This window comes from Cetorhinus maximus, chromosome 30 (assembly GCF_964194155.1).
Source record: "Cetorhinus maximus chromosome 30, sCetMax3.hap1.1, whole genome shotgun sequence".
Classification (NCBI taxonomy): Eukaryota; Metazoa; Chordata; class Chondrichthyes; order Lamniformes; family Cetorhinidae; genus Cetorhinus; species Cetorhinus maximus.
Window position 1 is genome coordinate 17,661,564 of NC_135908.1, and position 9,623 is coordinate 17,671,186.

A 9,623-nucleotide genomic window follows, 5' to 3' on the forward strand; every position below is an offset into this window, starting at 1 on the left:
CTCATGCTGGTGTTTGTACTTCACATCAGCCTCCCCTACCCTTTCTCATCTCACCTCATCAACATATCCTTCCTTTCTCCCTCATTTGCTTATCTAGCTTCCCCTTAAATGCTTCTATCCTAGTGGCCTCAGCTTATCCTTGTGGTACAGAGCTCCATGTTCTTGTTTTGTGCTCTGTTTCCTCTTGTTTGCTCTTTAGAGTTGGAAGTGTTCACCAGCAGATGGTGCCTGTGAACAGTTAATTAGACCTAGACCACAGGGTTTAAACAACACAAAGACAGGACAGGACATGGGCCCGGTCTCCTTCTAGCTCCCTGCTGACAGGTGTCAGCAGCCCCACTGCTTTCCTCATGAGCTCTGACCATCATTAATCACATTGGAATTAAACATATGAAGAGACCTTGAATAAGATGCAGAGTAGATTTACTATACTGGCATCAGGGGATGAGGGACTTCAGTTACAAGGGAATAAAGATTCAAGAACAGATATTCAAGGGAGTTTAATAGAGAGGATCAAAACTATGTGGAGTGTAGTTAGAGTAAATAAGGATGGTCAGTAAATGTTGTTCTAATCAGTGGCGCCCACATCCTGTGAACAAATAAAAATAAAGAAAAACTGTTTCCACTGTCAAGAATGTCAGTAACCAGACAATACAGATTTAAGTAATTGGCAAATAAACCAGAGAGGAAATTAGGAGAACATTTTTTTAACGCAGCAAGTTGTTATGATCTGGAATGTGCTGCCAAATGTGTGGTCGAAGCAGATTCAATAGTAACTTGCAGAAAAGAATTGGATAAATACTTGAAAAGGAAAGAACCATGAAGATAGTTCCAGGGATGAAATGATAGTTCCAGTAGATGGATTGGAGAGGTTGGGACTGTTTTCCTTGGAGAAGAGACGATTGAGAGGAGAGGTCAGGACCGAGTAGATAGGGAAAAAACTGTACCCATTGGCACAAGGATCGAACAAGAGGGCACTGATTTAAAGTAATTGGCAAAAGATATGAGGAAAATCTTTTTTCACACAGCAAGTGGTTGTGATCTGGAGTGCGCTGCCCAAGAGTGCAGTGGAGGGAGATTCAATCAAGGTATTTAAGAGGTAATTGGATTATTATTCAGAAAGGAAGAATGTGCAGGGTTAGGGGGAGGAGGCTTGGAGTGGCGTTAGATAAATTACTCCTTTAGAGACCCAGCACAGACATGACAGGCAGAATAGCGTCCTTTTGAGCTGTAACCATTTTGCGATTCTGTGATTAACAGAGGGCAGAATTTTGCCCTTGGTGTGTGGGATCGGCGGGGGCGGTCAGGCAGCCAACCACTGCCCACAATCAGCAGTGCAACGTGATTTTACGTGGCCAGGTTAATTAAGGCCTGCCCAGTGTAAGACGCGGGTGGGGGCGGGTGCTCAATGTCCGTCGGGTCCATTGGCGACCCGGCAGCCGATTCAAATGTGGCCTCGGCAGCCCTTCGCAGGCTGCCACCGAAGGACGCGGAAGTCGTGATGGACAGCGTTGCGGGTGGACACGGCAGGCGGGAGGGCAGGTCGGTGGGGCATTCAGCCCTGCGTTTCTCCGATGAGTGCCTCACAGCCCTCCTGGAGGAGGTGGCAGTGCGGAGAGAAACCCCTGTCCCCAGGGACAGGAGGAGGAGGCCCCCCCCCACCACCTCACCAAAAAAGCCTGGGTGGCAAATAGGTGGCATCCAGTGTCAGCAGCCACTATGTAGTGATGCGCACATGGGTGCAATGCAAGAAGTGCTTCAACGATCTCCTGTGATCGGGAAGGGTGAGTACCATGTTGGCAGAGCAGTGAAGAACTGCCTATGCCCCCCGTGGACCTCAGAGTGTGAGTGGCAAATGTCAATGAGGCAGGATCTGGGCAAGGCGGTGAGCCCTGGCTGCTTGGCCCGAGTGCCTTGCAGCTCCAGAGTCACGAATCGGCTGAGCCCTGCGAGGTGTTCCTCAGGTGGGGTTGGCCAGGCTGCAATGGCGCTGCAGGTAGAGAGTGGACTAATCAATGGTCCTGTATCCTTTCAGGAGAAAACATCCCATAACAATGCAGAGAGGTTGCATACGGGCTGGGGACCACCACACCTACTAATCCTCATTCGTTATGAGCAGGAGGCCCTGGAGCTGGAGAGGCGCCATGCACCTCGGTCAAGCGGCCGAGGTGAGGTTGGGTTGCGAGAGGAAGATAAGAGTGCAGTGCACTGAGGTGAGAATGTCAGTAATTGCAACCATTCCACTGTAGTCTCTATATTGATCTGAGTCTTGAACCTGGAATCACCATTGATAATGGAAAGACGAGGGCACCCTGATGCATATCGCTGTCTCATGAGGCTGCCAGGCATGCACAGTAACAGTGACTTCAACTAATAACATGTCCTTGTTCTTCCTTTTAGGCTCACCACCAGCCCTTTGGCATGAGGAACCTGAAGGTCCACCCCTGAGCCCTGAGGACAACACCAATCAGAAAGCACCTGTGTCACACCCTCTCTGCCAAACAGGCACCAGCGCAGATACCAGGACCTCGTTGGGCAATAGGTCGCTGGCTACTATCTCGGTGCACATTGGTGAGTGTACTTCACACTTGCTTGAGGTGCAGGCGGAGGCAGAGAGTGCCCAGGGCGCCGGTAGTCAGAGGACAATGGGGGACCAGGACAATCCTCAGTTGATGGCAGATAAAGAGCCTCTGGAGTCTTCCATGAGGCAGCAGATGCTAGACATCCAGCAGGGTGTGCGGGAGTAGCTGGCAGAGATACATGAGGGAATGTGTGCCATGGTCTCCGTTGTGGAGGAGTCCTTGCGGAGCTTGAGCAATGTGTTCACCCTCATGGCCTAGCGCACTGCCTCTTCCATGGAGAGAGTGGCGATTCTCATGGAGAGGCTCCTCTAGGAGCTGAATCAGAGATTCCTGAGGTTGCGCTTGGACCTGCAAGCCCTCACACTGGCAATGACCTCAGATGGTCAGTGTCAGTGTGGGAGATGGATTGGGCACCCAGTAACCCAGTTGGGTGCTCGTCCATGAGTGGTGAGCAGGGAGGTCCAGAGTAACTTCGCGTTGGCGCACAAGCTGCCTGTCATCTCTGTAGGCTCCTCTCAGAGCGCTCTGGATTAGGGCAACAGCTCCTTCACGCCTCTGCCAGTGACCGTGTGTGATATCCAATGAGGCTACGGTGACTGGGGAGATGCCAGGCGGGGCCAGCACAGGCTCCACAGGCCAGAGGACACTCACCAAAGTTATCAAGGCCAACACGACAGCAGAGTGAGCAGGCTATCTCCAATGCCGTTGCCAGCGAGCGGGGAGTACCTAGAGATAGCACCCGCAAGCGAAAATTTAAAGCAACACAACATGGCCTGATCAAGGGTGATATTTGTTTCCCACAGTTTTCCGTTCAGTATTTATTGATGTGATGGATAACACCTGTCAATGTTAGTTTGTAGAATGTATGCCAGGCACCATTTAATTAAATTTGTTTTTGTGCAACTGGCCTCTGGGTGCGTCATTTGTTCTGCAGGTGCAGGGTAATCCATGATGGACATGTGGCTCTTTAAACTTTATTGAAATGGCACATAGCTTATGTTGTTGACCAAGGAACAGGTCCTGTTGGGAATCGAGTATGGAGCCTACAGCCCTGGCATGTGGTGGTGGTTCTTATTTGGTAGGCTAGCTGAAAGAGTGTTGGATCAAAACGTCCCGGGTGTCCCTGTCTCCCTGGAGGTTGCCCAGGTCAACGTCTATGCCCTCAACATTCTCCTGACTGTGCTCATCCTCAGACTCACTACTGGACTCATCGTCTGTTGCCTGTGCAGTTGCATCAAGATCTTCTTCCTCAATTGCGTCGCCCCTTTCCAGTGCCAGATTGTGGAGAGCGCAGCAAGCAACCACTATCAGTGACACACAATCTGGGGGGATATTGCAGTGTGCCCCCTGAATGGTCCAGGCATCAGAAGTGCATCTTGAGAAGACTTATGGTTCCCTCTACCACTGCCCTTGTGGAGGCATGGCTCCTGTTGTACTGCTGCTCGGCCTCTGTCCTTGGGTGGCGGAGAGGCGTCATGAGCCACCTTCTGAGGGGATAGCCCTTGTCATCCAGCAGCCATCCATCCAGTTGGGCTGGAGCACTGAAGAGCCTCGGCATCTGGGAGTGTCTCAGGATGTAAGTGTCATGGGAGCTGACAGGGTACCTTGCACAGACTTGCAGGATCTGCATCTTGTGGTCACACACTATTTGCATGTTCATCGAGAGGAATTCCTTCTGCATCTTGTGGTCACACACTATCTGCACGTTCATTGAGTGGAATTCCTTCTGCATCTTGTGGTCACACACTATCTGCACGTTCATTGAATGGAATTCCTTCTGCATCTTGTGGTCACACACTATCTGCACGTTCATTAAGTGGAATTCCTTCCTGTTAATGAAGGCACCCAGCTCACCCGCGGGTGCCTTGATGGCCACATGTGTGCAATCTATTGCACTCTGGATGCAGGGGAACCCAGCAATCACTGCAAAGCTAAAAGCAAAATACTGCGGATGCTGGAAATCTGAAACAAAAACAAAAATACCTGGAAAAACTCAGCAGGTCTGACAGCATCTGCGGAGAGGAATACGGTTGACGTTTCGAGTCTGTATGACTCTTCATCAGAATCACTGCAAAGCCTCTGGCTCTCTCTGCCTGGCTGGCCTCGTCCGTATGGTAGTGAATAAAAGTCAATGCACGCCTGAACAGAGCGACTGTCACCAGGTTGACGCAACTGTGGATGGCTGATTGGGAGACTCCCATGGAGAGGATCCTCTAGGAGCTGAATCAGGGGATCCCTCACTGAGCCCTGGAAGGAGCCGGAGGCAATATAAGTTGAGGGCCACCGTGGTCTTCGGTGCCACTGGAATGAGGTGTCCACCCACACAGTCGGAGATGATCTCAGGGTCGATCTTCTGACAAATGGAGGTCACTGTCTCCCTTGAGAGGCTGAGCCTTCTTCAGCATTGCACCTCAGTCATATTGAGGTAGCTGCATCGCCGCCAATAAACCCTGGCAGCAGGATAGTGGCGTCTTCTGCGGCCCCTTCTGCCTTGGCCTTCCTGTTGACCCTGCGCCCCTTGTGCCTGCGCCTCTCCTCCCATAGGTCGCTCCCCTGGAGGCTGAACAGGGACACCTGGCCTCCTCCCCCTTCTGGCCCTCTCTTCCTCCTCAGAGGTGGTGCCTCCAGCGGAGACCACAATCCCCATTACCAGGGTAACAGAGGGCTGTCTGCTACCTGGAAGGCCCCAAGTGGTATGAATCCTCTGGAGTCCTGAATTGAAGCCTCTTATTTCTGTCAATGCAGCTCTGAAGCGAAATAAAGATGTCCTGTTCACAGAAGCAAGCAGCAGCAAGTTACATCCTAAACTACAAACTATTCGCATATACAAGCCCACTGACCCCTCTTATCCCACTCGTGGATTAGGTTTTTGAAATTTTGGCCTGCCTGCCCGTTTAGCTCGTGTGACGGCCAGCAAATCACACGGGCTATGTAAGGTCCGAGCCAATTGGTGTCTCAAGGGCCTTAACTGGCCACTTAATTAATGGCGGGCGCACCTCTGTCTTAATCACGCACCCACCTAACGAAATATCGTGAGAGTGCGCGTTGACGTCGGCACGCTCAGCCGACCTCAATGTGCTTTATTTCACGCTTGAGCGTGTCGGGCGCTCGCCCACACATCGAGCTGAAAACTCTGGCCAGAGTTATAGGGAAAGAGCAGGGGAGTAGTACTAATTGGATAACTCTTTCAAAAAACTAGCAGTTATGATGGCTTCCCTCTGTGGTGTATGATTCTATGATGATCTTTCAACTTGATGGCAGAATTTCATGGCAGTGAGCCACCTTCTTGAACAGTTGCAGTCCATGTGATGTAGGTACACCCAAAGTGCTGTTAGGAAGTTCCAGGATTTTGACCCAGTGACACTAGGAACGGAAATATAGGCTAGGATTTTCCATGACCACTGGCATCAGGCGTGTTTGGTGGTGTGAGCGGACAATATGGTGAGAAGGCCAAAAATCAGTTTCACAGCACTGCGATCGTTCGCTAAGCCTATCGATGGCAGGCTGCGTTTCCCGCCATCAGACGCCAGAAACCTCATTGTAATACAGCAGCATAGTATTATAAGGCCAGCCCGCCAGAATCATCTCCCCCCCGCTGGATCGTCCGCCCACATTGGTGGGAAAACACGTCGGCATGTTTCACAACAGCATATATAAGGCATGCACTTGGTGGGCTGCACTTCGCTTGGGACTTCAAGGTTTGATTGCCTACCTTGCTTCAGTCAGCACTCAGTCATGAGCGCCAGGCTTCACAGACAGCACCACATCACTTTTAGGGGGGGCTCACGGGTAGGTCTCTGCCTGCCAGATCAGCCATATGTGGGTGGCTTTTCAATGGCTAGGGCTTGCTTGGGGAAGGGGGAGAAATGGCCTCGGGCAAGGGAAGAGGCTGGAGGATGAGGGCTGTACTGTGGAAGTAGGGTATCCCAGGGTGCGTATGGGGGCACATGTTGATCTGTGCAACTGGCCTCAAGATGATGAGGGCTGATGAGGCAGTTTCCAGAGGAGATGAGGCCAGATGGACATGTGAGGATATGTGTGTGAGTGAGTAGTGATGTCCCTTGAGCTGGCAGTGAGTGAGATGCCAGTGAACGTGCGATCGGCTTGAGTGTGTGAGTTTAGAGTCATGAGATGGTTGCCATACCCTGGCGGCACAGATGAGATCATTCATCCTCTATCTACATTGGATGGCCAACCTCTTCTGTGCAGCATTGGCCCTCCTGCCCACTGTGTTATTTAGATATTGGACGCTAACATTCGCTCACACGCTCCTCCTTCTTCTATCCTATCAGAGTGCAGATGAGTTTCAGGATATAGACCGAACGGTGTGGATAATCTGGAGGTGTAGGGTTAACATTAGAATCTCCCCCAACAGGTTGAATGACCCATCGAACTGTATTGTTGAAACCTGCTGAGGTACAAGTAGCCATGGACCACGAACATAGTACAAGGTTGGAAAAAAAAACTTGTTTTTATATAGCACCTTTCACATCCTCAGGACTACCCAAAGCACTTAATAGCCAATGAAACATGTTTTATAAAAGCAGTCATTGATGTAATGTAGGAAAGCTTGCAGCCAATTTGTTTAGTGGCTGTTTAGTTTCTTTATATCTAATAGTCCATTTAATATCAGCAAGAAGCTGGTCATTTATTTGCCAACATGATGGAACATAATTTCTTGAGTGATGCATTTACTGTACAAATAACAGAGCTGGCAGGTGATATGACTGGGAAAAGGAAGAGAAGCAATAGCACCATCATCTGGTAAAATATATAACTGCAATTTTAAATCCAATCAACAGATCGTTCAGTTCCATATAATTGTGAGTCTATCCTAATCTAAAAATAAGTTAAAATCTAATATGTTATCTCTTCTATCCTGTATATTCAGTATAATAACTATTAGTGCTACAGTGACCACTATTGAACTTTGGCTTCCGTATTATATTTAACATTTTTATATTGTTATAAAAGGGAGATGGAATCCAAAAATGCTTTGCGGCCAATAAAGGAAAAAAAGCAGTCACTGTTGTAATGTGGGGAACACAGCAGCCAATTTTCACACAGCAAGCTCTCAAAAACAATAATGTGATAATTATCAGATCATCTGTTAGTTGATGTTGGTCAAGATATGCATATTGACCAAGACACTGGGAGAACTCCCCTGCTTTTCTGCAGAACAGTGTTGTGGGGTCTTTTACATCCACCTGAGAGGGCAGTTTAATGTCTCCTCTGAGCAATGCAGCACTTCCTCAGTACTGCACTAAAGTGTCAGCCTAGATTTTGTGCTCAGATCTCTGGAGTGCAGCTAGCACCCACAATTCACTGACTCAGAGGCAAGAGTGCTACTCAGTGAACCAACAGCTGAAACCTGTACCATTACACTGTTTATAATAGGCTACAGATCTCACTGCCCGAGGGCCTTGTTAATGTTAAGAGGAAGTGGTGTCTCTCCAACATGCCGTCTTGGAACAAGCAACACTTCAGCCTTCCCAGTTGAATGACCTTTTGTTGGATTTGCTTAGTGACATACGCTTCCCAACAAATATTTGAACAGCAATGAATTGCCAGCCCCAAGGAAGTACGTAGAATGGGAACTGTGAGTGATAAGGGCACAGAGGCAATGGACCTAGTTAAAGAAGTTTAACTGCCTTTTGTTTCTCAGTAGTTATAGTTTAAGAGCAATGTTTCACAGCTCCATAATATTCAATGGCAAAGAATATTCAGAGGTTTATTAATGAGATGTGTATTGACTTGTTTCATTAATGAGCTGGAATCAAAAAGACTTTCAGGATTTCAGCTGCCTGCATCACAGGCTTTCAAAAGATCTTTCGCTCCCATGTCCACCATCTACAAGGCACAAGTTAGGAGTGTCATGAACACTCTTCACTTGCTTGGATGAGTGCAGCTCCAAAAACACCCAAGAAGTTCAACATCATCAGATCAAAGCAGAGATGCCCATCAATCACCTTAAACATTCACTGCCTCCACCACCGACACACTGTGGCAGCAAGTGTGCACCATCTACAAGATGCACTGCAGCAACTCACCAACTCCCTTCAACAGAACCTTCAAGACCCATTACCTCTACCACCTAGGATAACAAGGGTAAGAGACGCATTGGAACATGACCACCTTCTCCCAAGCCACATGCCATCCTGACTTGGAAATATATCGTCATTCCTTCATTGTCTCTGAGTCAAAATCCTGGAGCTCCCTTCCTAACAGCACTGTGGGTGTACCTACACCACAGGGACTGCAGCGGTTCAAGAAGGCAGCTCACCACCACCTTCTCAAGGGCAATTAGGGATGGGCAGTAAATGCTAGCCTAGCAGTGGTGCACATCCCATGAAAGAATTTTAAAAATCACCCCTATCACTTAGAAGGGCAAAGCTAGCAGGTAAGTTGGAGCACCATCTCATCAGGTTAGAGGGAGCTGGGATCTGTGACTGGGAAATGGAGTTTGTGATGGAGGCTGAATACAATGGGGTGAATTTTAACCTAAAAAAATCTAATGGGGAGAATTTTCCCCATGTCGGGCGGGCCATTTGGGAGCGGGAACGGGTGGGCGTAGAGCCGAACGCCACCTGCGATCGGCTCCGCGCTGCCATTTTATGTAGGCGGGCCAACTAAGGCCCATCCAGCGTGAAGCGCGGCTCCCGTGGATAGCGGGAGTGGGCGGGCAGTGGCGGAAGTGCAATGACCGCCGGTTCTAATGGTGACCCGGCGGCCTGTTCAAGTAGAGCACTGGCAGCCTTGCAAAGGCTGTTCATCGTGGCCAGTAGAAGGGCTCCCCAGAGCGCTGCTGGAGAGCAGGCCAGGCAGGAGGGTAGGGCAGCGGGGCAGAGTGCCCCTCGGTTTTCTGATGAGTGCTTAGCTGCTCTCCTGGAGGAGGCGGCAGCGTGGCGGGAGGTCCTCATTCCGAGGGACGGGAGGAGGAGGCTCCCCCACCTGACCAAACCTGGGAGGAGGTGGCGGAGATAGTCAGCTCCCAGGATGTGGTGCGATGCACGTGGGTCCAGTGCTGCAAGCGATTCAATG